Genomic DNA, 22,788 nt, shown 5'->3' with positions numbered 1-22,788 from the left:
CATCTTTCCTAACCAAAAAGGAACATCTATCCTCAAGAAAGAAGTTTTGGAATACTTCCCAGTAGGGGCTGAAGTCTTTCAGACTTTATATTTTCTGGGTTCTCTGACCCTCAGTGGTGGACTGAAACTAGCAAGACTTTGTAAAAATCATAGAAATATGATTTCTTTCATACACACATGCCCCTTTGCTAACGACAGATCACTTTTTTTTCTGGAAGTTTGCCAAGAGGATTTTCTCATTCCTTGTTCTTGCCTTCCCCAAGGCTGCTAAAGATGATAGTCTTTCAGATAACAGGGAAATGGTATGCGCCATTATTTCTATATCCTTGCTTTTATCACTTGGAGGAAAAAGTACAGTTAATCTCCTGAAGTTAAATCAGCAGACAAACACATTGCAATTCAAAGTTAATCATTGAGTAAAACTTGGGTTCATCCAAGCACAATGCAAAAAACTAGAAGACAAATTTCAACCCAAATGAGAGATTCTCTACAACTAATTTCTCGCCTTAAGATCGACAGATTATTTTAGAGAGTTGGCTGAACCACTTGGGTCACTAGAGATTTTGTTACATTCAGCTGTGCACGGATGAAAAGGGCCACATTCACACTTGTTTTCCCTCCACGTCATCCAAAAGCCGCTTCAAATTTGGCTCCGGTGTGAAAAGGGTCAGAGCTCACGTCATGGCAGGCCAAGGGTCCCATCCCTTGCTCCGCCGCAGCCTTCTGCAGCACCTCTTAGGTGCAGTGACCGCGGGGCACGTGTCAGAATATTTATGACTGGCTGAGGGTCCCTATAAAGCGGGCCTGCTGGGGCTTTTGTCCAGCTTTTAGGTTAGCAGATACGGGCTTTAGCTCATTTGCCCTTTCTGCACTTCAAGTAATTCCTGATTGTTTTTGTTTGTTCCTTTTTCATACAACTTCACGTCTGCCGTCGGCAAGATGTCACTGTTGATGGGAGTCGGGGAGATAAGAGTGCCAGCGCTGCTAGCTGATCTTGTACTTTCTCCCCAGTGATTTTCTGTTTGCCTGCTGACCGAAACCTTCTTGAGCCAGCCGAATATGTGTCAACCTTCCCGCTTCCTCAAAACCAGAGCGTTAGCAGCCGAGAGGAAGCGCCCCGGGGTCCCCATGCGCGCTGTCCCTCACGGCGCTTCCCCCATGGCGGGGGGGGCCGCTTCGTCCCGATCCGGGCCCGAAACCAGCGGAACGGCCGCGGGACACAAACAGCCCGGCACAATCAGTCCCGGGGAAACAGCCCCGGGGAAAACAGCCGGCACAAACAGTCCCGGGGAAAACAGCCCGGCACAAACAGTCCCGGGGAAACAGCCCGGCACAAACAGCCCCACGGACACGGCGAGGGACGCGCACCTTGCGCGGGGCTCAGCGCGCCCGGCACGGCTCGCCCGGGGCCAGGGCCAGGGCCGGGCCAGGGCTGGGGCCGGGGCTGGGGCCGAGGCCGGGGCCGGGCCGGGCCAGGGCTGGGGCGGGCGGGCCGCGGGCCCCGCCCCGAGCCCGGCGAGCCGCGCCGAGCCAGCGCCGGCAGCATGAGGAGCGGCGGCGCCGCTGCAGCCGCTGGGTCCGCGGGACGGGCGGAGCAGGTGCGGCGGGGGAGGGCGGCGGGGCAGGGAGCGGGAGCCGCGGGCTGCCGCCGGGCACGGGGGTCCCTCCGCGGCTGGGAGGGACAGAGGGAGGGAGCGCCCCGAGCCGGGCTCTGCTCCGCGGGCGGCGGCGCTCGGGGCCGGCCGGGCTGTACCGGGCTGTGCCGAGCCGGGCTGTGCCGAGCCGGGCTGAACCGTGCCGGGCTGAACCGTGCCGGGCTGAACCGTGCCGGGCTGAACCGTGCCGGGCTGTACCGAGCCGGGCTGAACCGTGCCGGGCTGTACCGAGCCGGGCTGAGCCGTGCCGGGCTGTGCCGAGCCGGGCTGTGCCGAGCCGTGCCAGGCTGTACCGAGCCGGGCTGTACCGAGCCGTGCCGGGCTGTGCCGAGCCGGGCTGTGCCGAGCCGGGCTGTACCGAGCCGTGCCAGGCTGTGCCGAGCCGGGCTGTGCCGAGCCGTGCCGGGCTGTGCCGAGCCGGGCTGTACCGAGCCGTGCCGGGCTGTACCGAGCCGTGCCGGGCTGTGCCGAGCCGGGCTGTACCGAGCCGTGCCGGGCTGTGCCGAGCCGGGCTGTGCCGAGCCGGGCTGTGCCGTGCCCCACTGGCGAGTCCGGGTGCGGCGCTCCCGGAGCTCTCCCGGACGGTGGCACCGCGCTGGCTCGGACGGCCACGCAGGAAAAGTGAGAATAATCTTTTGGCTCTGTGAGTACCCTGCGATTAAGGCAGGCGGGCGCTTTCCGCATGTGTTACAGCGCTGGAGTGGGCTATTAGTTTGGACGCGTCCTAATGAGTGTGTTAATCAGCGCAACATCCTTCTCGGCTCACCTTTTGGGCTAATTGGGAATGGCATCTGCCGAGTTTCTCTTTGCGTTTCGAAGTGTTTGTTAATAGTGATTGTCTTGTCGTGTTCAGTCCGTTTTTCATGTGTAAATTCAGCATGTGACTTGAGTTCACATAGGTGGCTCGTGGAGTGGTGATTGTTCGTTTATTTGCCCCTACGCCTGTAAGGTTGAGCCAGTATCAAAAAGTTTTAAGTTCTCTCTCAAGCTTATTGAAAAAGATCTGGAGGTCTCTGTCGACTTTAAAAGCTGTTTACAATTGGCAACCCTGTTGGTGCCTTCAGCCAAAATGAGATCTGAGCGTGGAAATGGGACTGCATTCTTGTATCTAAAGATGGTCCCGTGCAGGTCAAAACGGAGGCATGCTGGCATGGACAGGAAACTTCATGGCAGCGTGAATTTCTTCCCCCCCCCCCCCCCCCCCCCCCCCCCCGCCTTTCTTTCTGCCTTTCTTTCTCTTTAGAGGTTCTAAACCTTTCAGTAAGGTGGAGCAGTGCAGTCCTCTGCTGCCAGTCCCAGCTGGGGTGTAGCTGCCCCCTCTCTGACTCTGCTTTTGTTTTTGAGGAAGTTCTTAATCTCTCTGTGACTCAGTGTTCTAATCTCTAAAATGGCTTAATAAGACTTGTCACGCTTGCCTCCCAGGGACTTTAACATCTAATTGATGCTCACGAAGCGCCTTGATCTGGCAGAAAAGAGGGCATCTTGCTTCCCTCATTTCGCCACTTTATTTTGGGTGCTAATTACATTACATGGGTGGAAGACAGATTGTCTGACAACCGAACTTCGCTTCATGTCTCTCGTCATTGACACAGGCACTCTGAGTGTATGCCCACTTATGCTTAGTTTGAGGTGTCCCGTGTTTCTCTAAAAACAGATAAACAGGGGTTTATCCTTTCCGGAGGATGCGTCTGAGAAATTGCACTGAAGCAGCGACAGACTTTTGCTCCTAACTCTAGAGATTCTACACAGTTTTTTCTCTGTGTATTATGAGTCAGTAAAGGTTTTAAGAATTAAAACTCTTGACTCAACTCTCAGCATGTCCCTGATAATCTTACTCTGCCTGAATCTTACCTTAGTCTCCGTTTTTGTCATGTTTTACTTCTTTAGAAATAGAGGAAACATACAAATTTACAGTCCTCTGCTTGAAAATACAAGCTTTAGAGTATAAAATGTATCTTTTTAGCCGTTTTACTTGCTGCTCAGAGGAGTAATTAGCCACTTTATTCCCGTGGCTTGAATCCTGCCGCACCTCCTCCTTATCGCTGCTGCCCCTCCTTACCGAGGGGGCTCGGGCCGATAGCAGAGCCTGCAGTGGCAGTCGCGGGGTCTGGGATCATGGGGTCACCATTCACACACACAGAAGACATCATCGTCAGTCAGCTGATGTGAGTGGGCACCCTGCCTTACCAGCACCGGCGCCATGGGCTTTTCCCCCCAAAGCCTGGGGCTGCAGAGTTCTCAGTCCTTTCCCTCCACCCGGGTTCCTCTGTGCGGCGGCTCTGTGCTGGGAGGCTGCTTCGTGGCACGGCTTTTGACTCCTGCCTTTGGTTCAGTTCTGCTTTCCACCACTGCAGCTGCGGTATTGTCCTTCCCCGCGCTAAATGCAGGACCTGCAGCGTTGATACCTGACAAATACACCTTTTAAAGCGCTGATTGATGTTTGTTAGTGCTGTTCTTCTCATGGTGCTAGGAAAAAATACTGCAGCTGCATCTTAGAGTGTGTGGTGGAGAAATGAAGTTCTGCAGGGAAACTGAAGCATGCTTCATTCCACTTCCTCTTGCCCTGTGGTCTGCCTCAAGTGATGCGACTTTGCCTGCCCTGTCTGTAAAATCAGGTGACTTTTGAACAAATTAGTAAAGGAAAGCATATAAAAATGGGAAGTCGTCTCTGTTTCACTCTGAATTTCTTTTTTGTTTGTTTTTAGTTAGTTGCCTCAATGTTGCTCTGAAGTTGTATGGCATTACCAGATCCCTGACATCAGGGTGGTGCTGTTTGTGGGGAGATCAGATTTCCTTCAGTTTCGCCTAGAATCTAGACGGATGATCTGAAAAGGTTTTGTTTTTATTAAGATATGCTGAAGCAGAGTTTTCTAGTCTCCTGTCGATATCCCATTCCTTGTGGAGGTGAGAGAGCCTATGTTTTGGCTGGAGATGTTCTTTAAGTGTAAGAAACCATAAAACAGGAGAGGTGATTGCTCTCCAGTTTCTTCATGAGTATGCTTTCAGTCTTTCACCTCTTTTAGCACATACCTTGTATCTGCTCCAGCTGTCTGGCTGCTCGGGTATTTTATAACTAGTACCCTGAAAAGGGGAAAAAAAAAGGGAAAACTTTGAAATGCTGTGTTTCCCATCGGGACTCTTCCATGTGGCTGTGACATTTGTTGTGGATGCTTGGTAACCTGTGTCTGTTTCTTTGCCTCGCTCTGATTCCCCTGGTATCAGCAGAAAAGCTCTCTTTTCCTAGTGGAAGAGGCTTTGCTTCTTAAGGGAATGGTGTGTTTTGATTCCCTGAAAATGAAGACAATTTCAGGTGTCTGAAACTGAGATCTGCCTCCCTTCTGTTTTCTCAGCTTGCTCACGTGTTGGATCCAGAGTCAAGGAGCTACAGGAAGGCTGAGGGCTTGCTTTCTGTGTCTGTGCTGGCAGCCTGGCTTGCATGCATCCCTATAATAGATGTGTGCCTGTATAACAGGAATTCGGTGTGTGAGTTTTTATGTGAGCAAACTCTTGGCTGCACCTTTCCCGTTCAAGGTCTTTCTGTGTGAGGAGCCCATGAACTTGAAAAGCGCAGCCTCCTCTCTGTGTCTGGCAGCTCAGATGTGCTGGGAGGGCACACTGCTTGTTTCTCATCTCTGGGACCTGATTTAGAGGTGTTTACACAGCACACTGACTCTTTCAGAAGTGGTATTAGTCGTTCAGGGTACATGAGACTGATTCTGGAAAATATAGATATTCTAAATTAAGGCTATTAAGTGTCCACTGATTCAGTGACTGTGCGGATACGCAGTTAATATTGTATTGTGACACATTCTGAAAATTGCTGTGTTTATTTTTGACCTGGAGAAGATGACTAACTCTTTCATGTATGCATAGTTACATTTACAAGCAAGTAAAAACCTCCCCAAAATCATCTTTAGACTCCTAGTTCCATGAAAGGAAAAAAATTCAGACTTGTCCCTAAATCTGAGCTGTGTGTGCTATCAAGCCTTCCTCTGCTCTGGGTTGATAACCCTGTGTTCAGTGGGGGTTATGTTTTCAGAGGTTTTATTTATCTCCTCCAAATTTTTGTGGGCAATTTACCGTGTGAGGAGAGGAACAAGAGCAACACCACTCTGTGTTAGGAAAGGTAGGTGGTACCACAACACAAATTAGAAAGACACTACTGTGGTAGCTAATATTTAGTTAAATTCTGATTGTTCTCATTTCAATGTCCCGGTAACACTGATGTAATTAGGAGAAAACTTGGGTTTGTTTTTTCTTGCTTTTGGCCCCCTAGAGTTGTGATGGCAAAACCTGGTGAGGCAGGTGGTTTATGGAATTGTGTGGACTAGATTTAAACTTTTGTTCTTGGCCCTGGCATCTCCTCTGCTGTGCTCTGGAGAAATAATGGCAGCAGTTTCTCCAATTGCTGCATTCAGCCAAGGGGACATTACCAATTCAGCTTTTAAAATGACTGGGCCTGGCATTGTGTGTTGTGGAGTTTTAGCTTCCTCAAAAGCAGTTTCTTTGGATGTGTTAGTCCACCATAAATCCTTCTCAGACCTTTTAAGCTCGCAGCTTATTGCCTGTTTAGACTTCAGTAATGCCCAAAGGGGTGCTGCAGTTCATCGTTCCCTATTGCTGCCCTCGCCAAGCATCAAAATAGAGTTTCGAAGCCATGCGAAATTTTTGTTGGGAATAAGCAGGGATGCTTTGTAATCAGCTTTAAATAGTCCTGTGGTAATTCAACAGACCTTAGACCACCCTTCCAGTACCAAAAGGGGCTACAAGAGAGCTGGAGAGGGACCTTTTACAGGGGCAAGTAGTGATAGGACGAGGGGTAATGGCTTTAAACTGAAAGAGGGCAGGATTAGATTAGCTATCAGGGAGAAATTCTTTGCTGTGGGAGTGGTGAGACACTGCAATCATGATATTTTTATTATATAGTGCTACCTTTAGAAGACTGAGGACGTTAAAATGCCTAATTCTGTTAACATACTTTGTCATTGTCGTACTTGAGTAGGTGACTCCCATAGCTAACTGGAAGGTTTTAAATCTTCTAAGATTTTTTTCCTAGCCTATGATGTGCAAATCATGTACGATGGAGTCCAGAAAAAAAAAACAAAACAACAATTTTGTAAATAGCAAAGCAGAAGGTGGAGCAGGAGACAAATTTCCCCCTCTGTTTGAGAAGACTCGTGTTTGGCAGATAGTGGAATTCTTTTTTGTGTGTAATCAGATAAGAGTGTATTGCAAAGACCATAATCTGTGTTATTGGCTGAGGTGAGCCCCATCTGTTAGTGGTGTCAGGGATGTGCAATACCCTTGCCCTCTAAACTCATGCACGCAGGGAGCAGCACAGAAGGATTTACAGAAACAAATGCAGGCTCTGAAGGCAGTTGCTAAAAGCAAAGGGAGGAATTCAGAACGGAATGCAGTGTTCTCTGCTGACACCTTTTCTAGCTGAGGAAACCATCTGGTTAAAGAACTTTACAAGATACTGGGTACTTTTTGGTTTCTGCTCATTCATAGTCTGACCTCCTTTCATACAGGTTCACCTGTTGTACGTGCTTGTTATCAGGCTGGTTTTTACTGATTGTCTTTATGGCGCCTTGTGCTGATCTGGGGAATAATTTAAAATAGCAAACTGAGCTGATTAGAAGAAAAAATGGGCTTGTGTTGGGCTGGACTTCGTGGTGGTAAATAAGCAGTCAGTGCTAATCACCCCCATGTCGTCGTTCACCCCAGCTGTGGGTCAGACACAGGATCTGCTTGTGCACTTGAATTGCCATTGCTTTTCCCCTTTCAGAGGCAGTAAAGGAGTGAGCATGCTGACACAAGAGCTTACTTCTCCAGGTCTCATTTCCATCCTAGGTGAACTCAAAGAACTTCTGATGGAATGTGATATCTGGGCTTGGATAATTTATGTGAACGAGTTCTCATTCAGATCTGATCTCCTGGCCTTCTGCTTGGTATTTGATTTTCCCCTTTCACTGAGTGCTACAAATTCCTATGGTTGCCACCTATGCAGCCAACTGTTTCTGTCAGTTCAGAAAATTGTTTCATGGCTGTAGGGACAGAAGAATATTGGAAGTTTGGAGCCATTTTTAAGATTTCAGAGTGTGAATGTGGAGTGTAGGTTCCTACCATTTCTATCTATGGATTTTTGAAAGTAACACTGACACCCCTGTGGATGATATTTGTGTTCAGAACATTAATGGGGTTGACTGAATGTCAGAAACAGGCACATGGTTAAGGCTTGGACACAAGCTCCATAAATGTGAACTATCGGTGCATTCAAAAACGGAGTTTGTGGGTGTAATCAAATACCTCTTGCTGTACTTACTCTCGGAAACTCTGCCTTGGCACCAAGTCAACATTAGGTGTACCAAAAATGCATTAGGGAGAGCAAAGCTTGTGTGAAGAGCTAAATGCATCACAGTGAACCTGTTCAGACAAAAGAAACCATCTTTCTGTTGAGGGGCTGTGTATGAGAGGGAAGAAGGGTTAGGGTGGTTAACTTTATTTTCTGGAAGTGAGTAGCACACGTTTTTCAGTGCACACAGCAGTTATTACTCTGTTTGTGACCTGCTTCCTCGTGAAAGTGTCGAGGAGCAGGGATTGGTTTGAATCTGTTGCCTGCATGCTGGCACACGGCACTGTGTGATGCTGCCCTGTCGCAGAGGCACGCCGCGTGCCACGGTGTATAAATAACCCTGTGTGCCAGAGGGATTGGAGACAACGTGCAGATATTCACTGGAGTGCTGCTGGGCCTTGTCCTGGCTACCTGGGGTACACCTGGCAGTAGGTATCTGAGCACAGGGGTGATGGGTAGTGCAGCACTCCCCAGCACCTACTGCAGAGCTGCTCTGCCCGCTGCAGGGAGGCACAACCACAGAGTGCCACAGCTCAGCCACATCTTATTTGCGGCTGGGATGCTTAGATAAGCAGACAGGAAAATAGGTTAATGTGCACCAGGCCAGCTTTGAGCACATGGTGGGGAAAAGACCGCCTTTAGTATCCCCTGTGGAGTAATTCTGACGACTCCTTCACATATCAATTTCAGGTTAAAGATAGAACAGAACAGAGGGGAACAGCGTTACTCCTCCCGGAGCATTGGTTCTCCCCTGGAAGGGGGCTCAGCGGGATGCTGACCTCGGGCAGGGCAGGTTTGTGCTTCAGGGCAGAGTTAGGGTGTCCTGGACCTGGCAGGAAGATGTGGCTTTGGGAGGTGTGGTGCAGCAGGCGCTGGCACGGGCACCAGGAGCAGTGTCAGGTGCCGGGAGCTTGGCAGAGCTGGGTGCTGGACCCTCACTCTGATAGAAGGGTTTCTCTCTGGGTTTCCTTCCCACCTGGGAATGAAAAGTCACAGTGGAGCCTTCACCTCTGTGTATTTATGTGGGAAAGGAGGGCCACGAGGTTTTTATCTCACACTTACCTATGCAAAAATGCAGAGGGCAGTGTTATTTTCTCTCCCTCTGTTTTCTTTTTGACGGAGGAAGGAGTTGCGATTGTTTGCTGAATACATTCGCACAGAGGGCTCCAGGATTGCTGAGTGCATGCACTTAGAGGGTTCCAGCAGAATTTCTGATGCTATTTCATGACAGCTGCAGAAGCATGGCATCCTAAGGCCCTACTTATGCATTTAGATGTAGACCACCACACCTGTCTATAGCTACTTGTTGAGCTACTACCTGACTTAATGATCGATGGTATTAGTAACTTGTGTGTAGAAGCATCTTGAAACTCAGTTATGGAATCAAAGCATGTCTCCCAATTATTTTGTTTACCAGCCATTAATAGAGACCAAAAAGAATTATGTGGCTGTTTCAGAGCAAGGTGAGATATTTTTGTGTGTTGTTCACAATGCTCTTTTCTTACAGAGGTTAGTCCAAGGTTCTGCGTGACTCTCAGTAAAACACATGGGTAACTTTGTGCTGTGTTTGGCAGAGTTTCTTGGCTCAGCTTTTCCTGAGGCAGCACCTGTATGCATCCTTCAGGATGGTCAGGTGGTTCTGCAAAGCAGTGTCAATACGAAACTCCTGCCTTTTGTCGTAAAGTTTTGTGGATTCTTACCCAGAACTTGATAGGATACATGTTTGTGATGCACTTTGGCTCATTTGAAATCTCAAGCCAATAGAACTACAACCACCAGCTTCTGAAAACCAGCTGTGTGATTATCTGAGTGTCTCTCTTAGTTCATTAATTTCCAAGATAAATCTAGGAATGACATACATAGTATAGCAGATTTACATTTGCACTCAAGATTTAATTTACATTAACTATTAATGCAGATATATCAGAGGTTTTTTTGCTCTCATAGTTCTAGTGAACAAAGAATGTGAACCACTAGTTTTCTGTTTTATTTGCCCTACTGAAGTAGCGAAGGATGGCAGAGTTTTCCCTGCCTCTCTTCCTAATCAGTTGTTACCCAGCTAGTAGGCTAACCCACATGCAAAATTTATTGCAGGTGTGTGCAAGAGAGAGTTACTGGGACTTGTACAAAGCCAACTTCGTTCATGACTTTGCCCAACTTCCCTGCCAGGTTTCGTGAGGCATTGTAAGGTTGTGATCAGAGCCTCTGGTGAGTTCATGGAAGCCATCACTACGTTTAGTTTTAATGACTGTTTCTTCTAACAAAAAAAAAAAAAGCCCCTTTGTCATACTTAGAAGCACCTCATGTTTTGAATCCAAATTTTCTACATTTCTTTTGGGTTTTGTCTGTTGTATAATATTTAGCTGGGGTATTTTGCCAGTCACAGGGCTGAAATAAGTGTTTCTTTTAATTTTGGAGGAGGAGGTGAAGTCAAACAGTGTTTTCTTCCTTTTGGCTGATGATTCTATTATGATTATAATGATGATTCTGATTTCTTCGGGAAGAATACACAGAGCAGTGAGCGCTTGTCTCTTTTCTGCCTGGTCTGGGTAATTTAAAATGAAAACCAATAGATTATTTTGGACCTCATGACTAGAAACTAGTATTGGCAACATAAATATTACCTCTCACAATTAGAATGAAGCAAAAAAAAAGGGTAAAATTTACATGGATTATTTAATTACCAAACAGATCTGTATTCACATGGAGAGTCTCTGTTAAGTGTATCTGCATTTCCTTTCTCTTTTTGTCAACGGGATCCACATTTCTGATATTTCTTACTTGATGAAGTTTAGTCTTAAAAAGAGTATTTATAGTCACTGTCCCGTGTGAAGAGTTGTTTTGTATCTTGTGATATGTTGGGCTTTTTTTTTTTTATTCATAAGGTTTCTCAAGCTTCATTTGCAATGCTGCGGCTTTCCCGTAGTCACTGATCCGTGGGAGGGGGGAGGCAAGGAGCAGTTACCTTTCTTTCAGCTGGGGGCTGGGTATTGGCACAGCCTCTTGGTGCTTAGTCATGTGCTGTGCTGATGGCAAGTTTCGCCGGGCACACCCTGGCAGGTGCAGTCCCTCCCCTGCTCTCATGAGAGCCATCCTCTCCTGCTGCAATTGTAGATGACTGGGTTTGTTTTACAGCAGTGACGCTGTAATGATAACCTTGCCAATGCTCAGGAGAGCTTTTGCTTGTATAGCGTGTTTGAAAATTTCACTGAAGGTACTGCGACTGGAAGGTTTTGATCAGTGTCACTTGCAAGGCTGTTGTGAACTTGTGTCAGGAAGTGTCAGTGGCAGTGAGACTTGGGCCAAAGGTTCTTTCTTCCACCAAAATTCTACTTTAATTGCAGGTTCAGTTTCTTTGCCTTTACCTGTTTCTTTTCTCCTCTAAGCCTGTATTCTAGATTATGTTCTTATCACTGTTGACTAAACTTCCAGCAGTAAAATTGTCAGCTTTGAGCTGTGAGATGCGCCGGTCAGTGCAGCCTTGCAGGGTTCAGAAAAAGAGGGTGTAGGCAAAAAAGAGAAAAAACCACTTGGTAATTGTGTAGGTAGCTGTTGCTAAAATCTGGGGCTTCTGTCTGGGAGTGCAAGGACGTTGTATTTACTGTATTTAACCCCAGAAGTGTGTGTGCCTGTGCAGTCACACAGTCTGTCAGAGCTGGGTGCACTCCTCCCTCTGTGCCCAGGGTGTTTCCTCTCCCACTCCAGCACTTGCAGACCCGGAGTGGTGAAGCCACATCAGCAGTGGTTATGCTGGACGTCCTTGTTGTGATCCTTGCCCCTGCCTGCCGGGCTCTGCCTTAAGCAGATTTGCTCAGCTGACCTTTTAACCCGCTGGAGATGATCAGAGCTCTGCCTGAGAGCTGCCAGACGAGACCGGGTGACTCTGGAGTGGCCCTGCCAGGAAAGGTAAAGGAGCCAGCACCTAAGTGCAGCTGCCCCAGCAGCAAGAATATGGGCTGGAAGGGGCCTGTGCAAAGCTATCAGCTTCTGTTTTTGGAAAGCAAGGGTGCTCTCTGCCTGCTGCTGCACTGACCTGAGAATACCGAGGAGAACTGTTCATGTGTTGCCATACCCTGCCTGCCAAGATGCCTTGGGGAAATGGGCTCTGCAAAAGTTGATTCATAATTTGTTGATACGCTGGATATTAGGAATCAAATGAAGTGCTGCCTTCTGCACTTTTTTCTAGCAATCTCCCTTAGACTCTGTTTATGTATTCATGGGCGTCATAAGGAGGGTTGTAGCAGCCAACTCCAACATTTGTAACTTGTACCTCTTTGCAGTTCTTTCAGTCTTCTTTTGTGGCATCTTTTGTCCACTGAAGAAAACAGGATTAAAACACTATTAGCTTGTCCTGTCAATCACAGAAAGTTAGGAATAAATATTCTGGATGTTGTTGACTTGTGCATTAGGGCATCTGGTAAGCAAACCCTTCGCTACCAAGGCTTTTGAGGTTTTTGTGTGTGTCATCTTGTGCTGCTCCCCCAGGCAGGGCACTGGCTGTGCTCTCTGGCAGAACTGGTGGTCAGACAAGGCCAGAGGTGGAAGAGCCCCTGCTGTGTGTGGTGGAGGAAGGTGGAATTCTGATCATGGAGGACAGATAAACCATCAAATGAAATGCAGCAAATTTTCTCTTGTGGAAGGCTCCACATCATTAGTGGCAGCAGGAGCGCTGGAATATGTGCTCCCAAGCCAAATCACTGTAATATTCCCTGGATCTGTGTGTGTGTGGTTTTAAACAGGCGGTTTGAGGTAGCAGGGTAATCTGCCTAGACGCACACTGGTCTGTTTGATGGGCCCAGTTTGAAAGGAATTGCCCGAAGTTGATAGCATCAGTGAAGAAGTGGTGCTCAGTCTGGCTGTGGTAGGAACACGAGGGCTGAGAGCCCTGCCCAGCTGCCCCAGGAGCAGCACCAAGGGGACAGGGATGTTCCCAGCCTGTGCTGGGATAGTCTGTGCTGCGCACAGGAGGTGCTGGAGGATTTGAACTTTATGTGCTTCACAGTGCTCTGCGCTGGCAGGAATGAGGGCAGGGGTTGTACCTCATGTTGTACCTCAAGGAAATGGAGTGACTCAGTGACTGTTGCAGTCACTTCCAGACTTCCTTTCATAAGGTTTTCTGATTTAGAAATGCAAATACCTGCCATATGATCTTTTTTTTTCTTTTTTCTTTTTTTTTTTCCTCTCTGGTTACTGGTGTGAGCGATTTCTTTGAAGTAGTATCTGGCTGTGGTATAACTTGCACACAAAATAAAGCACTGTTTCTTGAAATTTTTGTTTCCAGAGCTGATATTAATATCCTTTAATCTTCAACTGAGATTTAGTTTTTCTGTTGACTCAATTTTTTTTCCCTTGATGCGGGTGAGCTCATGGCATGTAAATTGTATCCTTTTGGACCTGGTGTGCCAGCTATCCCAAACTTCTTTTATGCAGGGTATCACTGACTTGTTCTCTTTGGTAATCTAAGTAGCAGTTCCAAGCAATTGTTGGGGGGGATAAAATATATTTTAAAAACATCCCTGTCTGGGTAGAAAAGCTGAGTTTCTGTGCTGTTTTTGTGGGTTTGTGACCTCAGAGCCCATGTAGTGAGCTCCAAGGGTGTCCTTCTTTTGAAAGATGCTGCAACAAAGCCTGTTCTGTGCATATGGCTTCTGGGGCACTGGTTGTGTTGGTATTTAATCACACTGGTAATACACTATTAGGGCATTAGCTAACTCCTTATTCCTAGTAAACTAAACATTGATAACTGGAGCATAGATAAAAATCTGGTTACACATTTCAGTGAAATAAAAGCAATACTGTTTGCCTGCATGCAGGAGAGAGGGAGAAATCTGTACTAATATAGAAACAGAATGAAGTCCAAGCCAACATAAGGTCTCGGGCTCAGAAACAAAATGTTTTTAAAAAAATTGTATTTGTAAAGTGGAGAACTAAACAGTATTTCTTATCAGGGAATAGTTTAGATTCACACATTTTTCTCTCCATCCTTTTTCTGAAGGTCAGTTCTCTGTTCTCCTTCTTGGTCTCTATAAACTGGGAAATACCAAAGCTCTTTGAACTATATATTAAGGAACTGTAATAATGAAACACATCTTCAGTGTCTTCAGTTGGTCTGCTTTGTGTAGGTACACTGGGTGAATGGCTTCTGGGTTTCCTGAGCAGCAGCTGGCTAAAAACTTCCAATGTTCTGACCGTCCCCATTGCCCAGTCCCTCCTCTCGGCAGAGCAGGCACAGTGAGGGAGGAACGTGATGCCCAGGGGATCAGCAGTGTGGCTCAGCTACAGCAAAACCAACTTGACCCGAGATGTTTTCTGCAAACCGCTTGCCTTCCTAAATTGTTGTTTTCTCTAACAAAGCCAGTTCTAATCAGCACCTTGGGTACCGGGCACTCTGTGAACCCAGAACCAGTTAATCCCTTCCCTTTCTGAAAATTACAGGCTCTTTGAGAGTTGGGGCACCAAAGCAGCTTTAGCTCTGACTTCCTGTCGCTGTAGGAAGAAATGTGATGCCTCTTATCTCCTCTGCCCTGAAAACACCACGCTCAAGTAAGCACCGTGCAGTCACACATGGCAGCATTTCAGGCTCCCCAGTCAGCTGTGGCTGCTCCACGTAAGCTCATGGCAATATATGGGAATGAAGGCAGCGCTGCCTTGAAACTTCCTGGGTCTGTGCAACATACCTGTGATGTTTGTGCACTTACACAGGCTCAGCTCTTTAAATGCCCTGTTCACATTGCCTTTCGGGTATGTGTGTTGATGCTGGCCACAGATGCATGCTTTCACTGAGAGATTTTGGCTCTTCTGTACAGTAAAAGGAAGGTTAGGACTAGATGACAGTGAGAAAAGTAACCTTTTAGAAAAAATCCACATTGTCCTTTGCCTTGGCACTTTAAAAGTGCTTGCATTCCTACAGTGTCTGCCCACTTACATGCAATGAAATACAGGTACATGATAACGTAAGTTTTCCAAGTGAATGGATGACTAATGAAGAGCATGATGATAACATCTGCATGTTACAGCACAGGTCAGTTGGTTTGAGGTGACTGGAAGCAAATGGCCACTGTTGCATAAAAACTTCAATAGAGAAGCTGCAACCAGCTCTGACCTTTAATACTGATAGGACTTACATAGAGAAAAACCTTAGGCTGTGTGATGAACAGTTACGATTAAGAAGTGGTTTTTTTGGTATTTCACAGTTTCTAGTAAACTTTGCTGTGCTGGAGAAGATGAATCATAATGTAATCCTGACTATATCTCGACTTGCCTTGTGAAAACAGTGATGCATTTGCCATCCCTTCTGTTGTTGGTTAATGATGTTCTGCCCTCAGAGTTGTTTTTTTTAAATTTCTTGGTGGGACTGCTTCCTAGCATATTACTCCCATGGGTCATTTTTTTTTTTTTCTTTTTCTGGTGGCTGTCCCAAAACTAATATTTCAGGATGTATTCTATATCTTGACCGTGAGGATTTTTCTGCAGCAGAAATGTACTATGTTTTTGTAACTCTCTTGGCATCTTCATTTGGGTTTTTTTTATACTTTGTTTTTCTTCATTTTTTTGGGAAGTCTGGGCAGAGGGAGGGTAGAAATTGTCCTGCACATTTTCTTCCAAAAATACTGTTTCTACTTTCAGAAACTATGTGTTTTCCAATCTCTTCTGGTAACTGTGGGTCCAGTTTACAAGGACAAAAAACATAAAACAGATACAAAACTAACACAGTAGCTTTCCTTCTGTTTTTCTCTTTTTATGTAAATACTCCTTGGAGCAGAGTTTGGTGTTTAACCTTCTGGTTTCCCATCACCCTCTGGCTGACTTGTCTGGGTGCAGCTTCTCAGTTCTCCACTGCCATTCAGTGGTTGGTTTTTGGTGATGAATTGGCATTGCCTCACCCGAGGAACCTATAATTTACGACTCCAAACTGCTTTTGGGTGTCTTTCATTCTTTGACTTCGTGGTTTCCATGGATTTCAGTGTGACTGATAACATTAATGCCCCAGTAAAACATAGGAAGAACTGTGTGCTACCTTGTGTTGAAAAAAAACCAAACATTGCAGCAATGGAATGTGTTGATTCCTAAAAATGTGTGTGTATGCATATGAAATACTGCCCAGAATGTTTCATTTCTTTGATCATTGGCAAAGCAATCCTGTCTGTGTTTTCAATGGATTAATCCTTGCTACTGATCTGGAAGTCTGATGTCTACAGATGAGGGCAGCTCTGCCAAATGAATTATTGTGGACTGGAGCCCTCAGGGTCTTGCAGCCCCAGTGCCAGCTGTTTATTCCTCTTGGGTAATTGCCACAGCCCCAGTAACCAGAGGGACACATACTGGAGAGCAGAGATCTACAGATCCATGCTTGGAAGGATGATCTGAAACACACTCCTGAGAGCTTTTGGCACAAATCTATGAAAGCTAATGCTGGTGCTGTTCTTTTTCTCCCCCAAGACATAACCTGGACTGTTTGCTTCAGCACAGCCATAATTTCATATTTTTGCTTCAAAAAGCCCTGAACAAATATTAATTTCCTTTCTCACAGAAATCCTGAGGAGAAACAAAAGACAGCCTTGCTTTGGCATCCAGTGTTCTCTGAGGGCACTTTCTGGTGTCTCCAGCAGATATATTTGGGCAGCTCTCAGAGAAGCAGCACTGCTGCTCTTTTTTGCTTTCTGGGTTGGGGGAGATCAGTGAGGGAAGAGACAGACTGAATATGGGCATCAGGTGGCTTCAGGGATTCCAGACTGGTGGCACTCTTTGTCCAGCACTCTTTGCTCCCTGCTGGGGTCCACCAGAAATGAAGTGGCCCCTCCTGGGCACTGCCAGAGGCATTGGCAGTCCCACGTTGCTGTGTCAGCTCATGGCCTATCTTGCTGCCCCATCCTTCTGCATTATTCCTATTCTCAAAGTGCCATAAACCAGCATCATTTCTGTGATTGCTGACTAAGAGAGTCTGCTTTTTACTGCTTTGTGTGTTTGTTTTCTTTTATGGTGTATTTACCTCCGTAATTATGTCCCCATTTATGCATAAAGGGAACACTGTAGTAGAGGAACTGCTGCTGAATGTGGCTCACTTTTGTTGGTATAACTTTATATGTAGCAGGGATTTTGCTGACAGGGCTCTGTCAGCTGCAGCTTTTATTTGTCTTCCTCATGGTCACAGTGGTGCCATCAAAGTTTTGCCTGTGACCTGAGGGTGAGGAACAGAGAGGAGGACACAGGGCTGTGAGAGAAGTGGGATGTTGAAGTTCCCACTGGTAGCTGGGCAGGAGTGCTGCCAGAGTTCCCTCTCCATCATCCTCTTGTGTCATCCATCCCTGCTCAGTGTGTCTGGCCCTGCCATCTCCCTGCTGCTGTGATTTTCGGAATGGAAAATAGGGTATTACTTGCTCTCCAAGTTAGTCTGGCTCAGTGTTCCAAACATCCTATTGAAAGTAGAAAATCTTGTGCTGATCAAAGGACAGCCAGCACTACCTATTCTGTGATTACTATCTATGCTGTTCCAGCTTGTGAGCTTGAAATTATAAGTGTCACTACAGAAAAAGAAAGGCAGGAGTTTCAAAGAGCTTAAAGATTGTCCTTTAAATTGTTTTCACTGAGGCTACATCCGTAACATCTTTCTAGCTTAAATAACAGGTGCTTTTTCTTAAGAGTATGCTTTCTTTTTCTTAAGAGGTAGGCTGATATTACCCTTCTGGTATACTGTCTTCCTTTGTTCTTGTGATCCTAACCTAGGAAAACATCAGCATAAACTTTCTACTGTTGTTTATATTGTGTTTCTCATCTACTGCAACAGAGCTGAAAAATGTTCTTCCTCATAACCAGTCTAAACAAGAGTCAGGTTTTAATATCTTGTTTATGCATAGCATTAACCCCAAATGACTGTGGTATAATCATTTACAGTTACCTTTGAAGATGTAGACTATATGGAAACCTGGGACTTTGCAGCAGAGCTTTTAGCAGGCCTGTAAAAAATAATTTTTAAGTATGTACTGTGACCTGCACAGAATAAGAATTGAGCTGGGGACATTTCTCCTTAAAACCATTGGACTTGAAGGTTGTAATTTCCACTGGTGTAGCTACAACAACATTGCTTTAAAATAAAAAATTAAATGTCTTTATTTTAGAACTCATTCTTCAGAAATCATGGTATTACTGAAAAGTAGATGAGTAGTTTGAGTATAAGCTGCATACAAAATGCTGTATTGTCATTGATTGGAAAAACCTGTGCCTTTGCTTTGCAACACGAGCATCTGAGGGTTTTAGTGACGCTCACAGGACTTCTTGTGCAGGCAGCAGAACGGTGTGAGCCCTGTGGCTGCCAGTTCTCTGTTGGGATTTATCTGAAAGCTGGCAAGTGCAGTGTCCTTGGGCCCAGCAGAGGTCTGAGCCCCCCTCCTGGGGCTGCACATGTGGCCCCTGGGGCAGCCTCCCGCGCTTTAGCCCTGCCAGCACCGTGCGTTGCTGTGAGTGGAGACACATGCAAGGTGCTGCTGCCTTACGGGGCTGGTCTCATTTTACTGGTCCGTGTCTTAGTGCCTTCCCACAGCAAAGCTCAGATCAGTAACGTCAAGAAACAAGCCCGACTATTTTTAAAGCTTCCAGGTTTACAACATGTGGAATGTGACTCAGTCTGTGTGGCAGATAAAACCCTACAGATAGGTCATTTTATTTTACACTTCCTGTGAGCGAATCTCAAATAGCCAGTGCCAAGCCTTAGTGCTCTTGTGCACATGTTTCCAGCTGTATTTTATCGTGGATGCTTCCAGCTGCGGCAGGTTAAACGGGCACAGCAGCCCTTGTTGGAAGGCCTGTGTTTGAGATGTCTCATATAACCACTGCAAAACAAGCTGATAGCGTGCATGGTAACCTTGTAAGTTCACAGGCACACAGTGTCTCAGCAGGAGCTGTTTTGAATTCCATACTTGGCCCGAAAAGTTATTTTGCAGGAGTTCCGTGGAAGCCGGCTTTTTACAAAAATACAGAAAAGTAATCTGGCTGTTTACAGAGACAGTTTGCGAGGCTTTGTTCAGAGGCAGCTTCCCTTCACTGATGTTTCTGGTAGGACTGTGCATCTTAAGGAATGGGTTGTCTGTTTGTTGCCAGCACAAAACTACTATTTCAGGCCAACGTGCTTTTAACTCGTTTTGTAAGCAAAGCAAATGAGAGCTTCACTTGTTACCAGAATTACACAGAATTATTTTTTCCTTTTATGTTGTTTTTAGGACAACATGCAAAGAAATGAAACCACCAAAAAGCTGTGTTTCCTCCAGATAGAAATGTTTATATTTAAAAATGATCTCCACAAAAACAAAGTGCATCACAGTAGAAACTAAACTGGAAAACTGAGGAAGTCCTGTAACACAGCCAGTTTCACTCGCAAACTTCACATTTTGTGATGGTATTGATCTCTTAATTCAGTCAGGGAAAGAGGCAGCAGAAATACTGTACTTTTAACTGATGATGAGGAGGGGCTGGAGTAGAGGACTGCTGTGATTGCTGCAGTCTTTTGTTTCTGTGGTTGTTTCTCACCTTAAGCCAACAATAAATGTATTGTATCCAATTGTATGCCAAACTGGAGTCTCAGTAAAAGAATTTATTCTTGGTAAACATGGCAGAATTAGGGTTGTATTGAAAGTGGAATTAGGATTAGTGGTATTGAGTGCTGGGAATTGAATCCTTTTCCAGTCTTCCCAAGGAACATGTTCTCAAGTATTAGAAGCATTAAGGGACTAAGGAAGAACTTAAGTGCATCAATTTTGAATTAAATTAGAGTTTTTTTCATTCCAGTGGGACAAATAAGCCAAAAGAGGGTTTTAATTTTTGTGGGTAGTACCTCGAGACCTTGCTGACAAGCAATTTGTATGGTTCTGCTGTCAAAAAGTTATGTTATTTTCCTGTAATGACTCATATATGTCAACTTTACTGCTTGCTCAGCTCGCTGCTGAGAGACTCCATGTGCAGATGTGAACCGGCTCCATACATCCATCTGACTAGAGACACTTGGTGGAATTGCCCTGACAGTGGAGCTGCTTGTTTCAGTATTCTCAAGATTGTCTGCAGTAGCAGAGCTTGTTTTGCTGACAGGAAATATCAGCCAAGACTGGAGACATTAGTTTTTCCTATGGATACATCTGTGCACGTGCCATTGCTTAACTTCTGCTTTCTCTCTGCCTCTCTTGCACTGCTTTCCTTTTAGTTGTAACAAGATCTTCACTTTCTTCTTGGGCAGCCACCAGGCATGAGCAGCACTTCTCAGCTTTCATTATCTGACATTCCTCTTGGCCCTGGCTGGAGGCAGAAAGGAGGCAGGGATAACTTCTGACAGTGGAGGGACCATTGAAATGGAACCCTTCTTCTTCCCGGTGTACTTTGTGTTCTCCAGAGGCTCCTGCAATGCCATGGGAAGCTGTGTGGAAGGCCAGGTTCTTGTGTATGCTTAATACATCATGCAGGGAACCTAAAATGGCAATTTTTGTGTCTAACCCACACATGCTTCAGTTCTGACTTAAAAGAACTGTTTGTCCAGCTTATTTCCTGCTCTCTCATTCTTTTCCTTTCACTGACCCAAATTTTTATTGGGCTCTGCACCACTTCGGTGAAGTTTAAAATAAAATGGGGTTTATTTTTGGATTATGCTACTAGAAGAAGTTTAAAAGTCACTTTAAAAAGCGTAGTTTGCAGTTGCAGCGTCAGTACTCACCTTGATGAGATTTTTGGCTCTGTATTTCATCCCTACAGTGATCTATGTGATGAAGGAAGTAAAAGGATAAATTATAATACTCTTAAGAACTCAAGTACTTTGGCAAACACTGTTAATTTTTCTGCTACAGGTAAGCAGTTAATGCATTGCCTCTTAAGTCTTTGAGACAGTTACAGAACAGGAAACTTATAATTATAGGCAAGAATGACCCTGTTGAACTTCTTATCCTTATTGCATTGCTTCTAGTGAGTTATATACAATACTGCAGTGAAATATCAGTGACTCCTCAGAAAGAAATGCATACTTTTCCATCAGCTGCATATACTTAGAGCACCATCTTCAGCTCTGTCATCTGTCAACACAGTGCTCATGCCAAAAAAAAAGAAAAAAAAGAGAAAATAAGTGGTGTTTCCAGCAATCCAGAAACCTTGGTAACCAGAGTCTCCTGTCTCATCCTGCTTTTTTGACCACAAAATGTTACTTTTTTGGAGAATATGACCTCTGACACAGCAAGGAGAAATGCTTCACTAGTGAGCAAATGTCTACTGAGATGCCACTCCTCAGTTTTTCAGTATGGGCAAGAAGGGAGTGTGTTGGAAGTTCCCGAGGAGAAGATTTTGTGCCCAGAAAAAATTGTCTCAGTCTCGGCTTTGTGGTGTTGGAGAAGGGAGGTTTTAGGGCTGGAGAATGTCCTGCCTGTCTTCCCCAGTGGAAGGGCAGAGGAAGGCTAGGCCAGGCTTGTGTGTGTGCAGCACCTACTTCCACTCCTTGCTAAAAATGTTTTTGTCCCTTCCCTTTGCCTGCAGTGGGTCCTGCCTCGCCCCTGCTGTTATCAGCACTGCCTCACGCTTGCTTTTCTTCTTTGGTTGGTTCAGATACTGCTCTCCTCTCTTAGCTCTGCTCTTCCCCCACTTCCCTGCTGGACGGCAACAGCTGAGGCCATAAAACTCCTGTCTCTGCGAGCAGAAAAAGGCATTGAGTTAAGAGCTTGTGATCACACTCGCTTGCCAGTTACGCCAAGAGTTAACTTTGAAAGATATTTGTGTTTTATGAAGGCAACTGTCCTGGGGTGAGCTAATGAAACAGTGGAGAGGAAGCGCTGTTTATAGCTGTGGTGTCAGCACAGTCTCTGGTAGGTGTGAGTGAGGCAGCAGAACGTGAGTTTCTGGTGACAGGGTATTGTATTTGTGGAGTGCCCTGTGGCAGGAAGGAATGATGAATCTGACTCCATGTTCTCAGAAGGCTGATTTATTATTTTATGATACAATATTATACTAAACTATACTAGAGAATACAGAAAGGATACTTACAGAAGGCTAAGAAGATAATAATGAAAACTCATGGCTCTTTCCAGAGTCTCGACACAGCTTGGCCCTGATTGGGCATTGAGTCAAAACAATCCACATGAGCCCAATGGAACAATCACCTGTTGGATAAACAATCTCCAAACACATTCCGCAGGTGAGCACAACACAGGAGAAGCAAATGAGATAAGAATTTGTTTTCCTTTTTCTCTGAGGCTTCTCAGCTTCCCAGGAGAAGATCCTGGGTGAAGGGGTTTTTCAGGGAACGTGGATGCCGCAGAGAGGGAGCGTGTCTGGCTGCCGCTGCCTGCCTCCCTCAGCGACGTGCCCGCAGGGCGACATTTCGCTGATGCGGCCCCGCTCCCCGAGCAGCCGCTCGGAATTATTTTGAGCGAAAAGGAAAATGAATACTTTCGCTTGTCTGTTAGAGAAATATCTCAGTATAAAAAGTTGGGTAAAGTAAATGTTTAGCCTTGATTTTAAGATTTTTTTTTTTAGTGGGCCTCAAATCCTGAGGCGCGTGCACACCAAGCTGTTCAGGGCTCATGGTAGCACCTTGCATGTGTTGCATGGTTGTTCCCTGTGGGGTTACATTTTAATTAAATGGTATGCTCTATCTCAGCCCTCGAAAATACACAGTTTATTCCAAGCCTGTGATCCTCCCCTGCAGTACCACGTATCTGTAATCCCATTGGCCCCAGTCTGATTCCGCGCCCACTTTGACTCTCCTGTTTAGCTGTGCGAGGGACACCGAACTCTCTCTAGGCCCTTTTCTCCCGAGGC

At 45.9% G+C, this 22,788-nt stretch overlaps 1 protein-coding gene across 6 annotated transcripts in view; it reads left to right on the top strand.

Moving 5' to 3' along the window:
* The first annotated feature begins 1,445 nt into the window (after positions 1-1,445).
* Positions 1,446-22,788, top strand: part of MICAL2 (microtubule associated monooxygenase, calponin and LIM domain containing 2) — a 120,031-nt gene continuing 98,688 nt past the window's right edge. For 5 of the 6 annotated variants that reach the window (XR_005256993.1, XM_038137129.1, XM_038137128.1 and 2 more), the window contains exon 1: positions 1,446-1,598. The gene's annotated coding sequence lies outside the window, so the exon portion shown is untranslated. Of the gene's footprint in view, positions 1,599-2,899; positions 10,219-22,788 lie in introns of those variants that run through there. The other variant, XM_038137132.1, reaches the window with a different exon arrangement.

Source organism: Motacilla alba, chromosome 5, assembly GCF_015832195.1.
Source record: "Motacilla alba alba isolate MOTALB_02 chromosome 5, Motacilla_alba_V1.0_pri, whole genome shotgun sequence".
In the NCBI taxonomy this organism is placed as follows: domain Eukaryota; kingdom Metazoa; phylum Chordata; class Aves; order Passeriformes; family Motacillidae; genus Motacilla; species Motacilla alba.
Note: the sequence above shows the minus strand (reverse complement) of the source record. Positions and strands in the feature narration are given on the sequence as shown.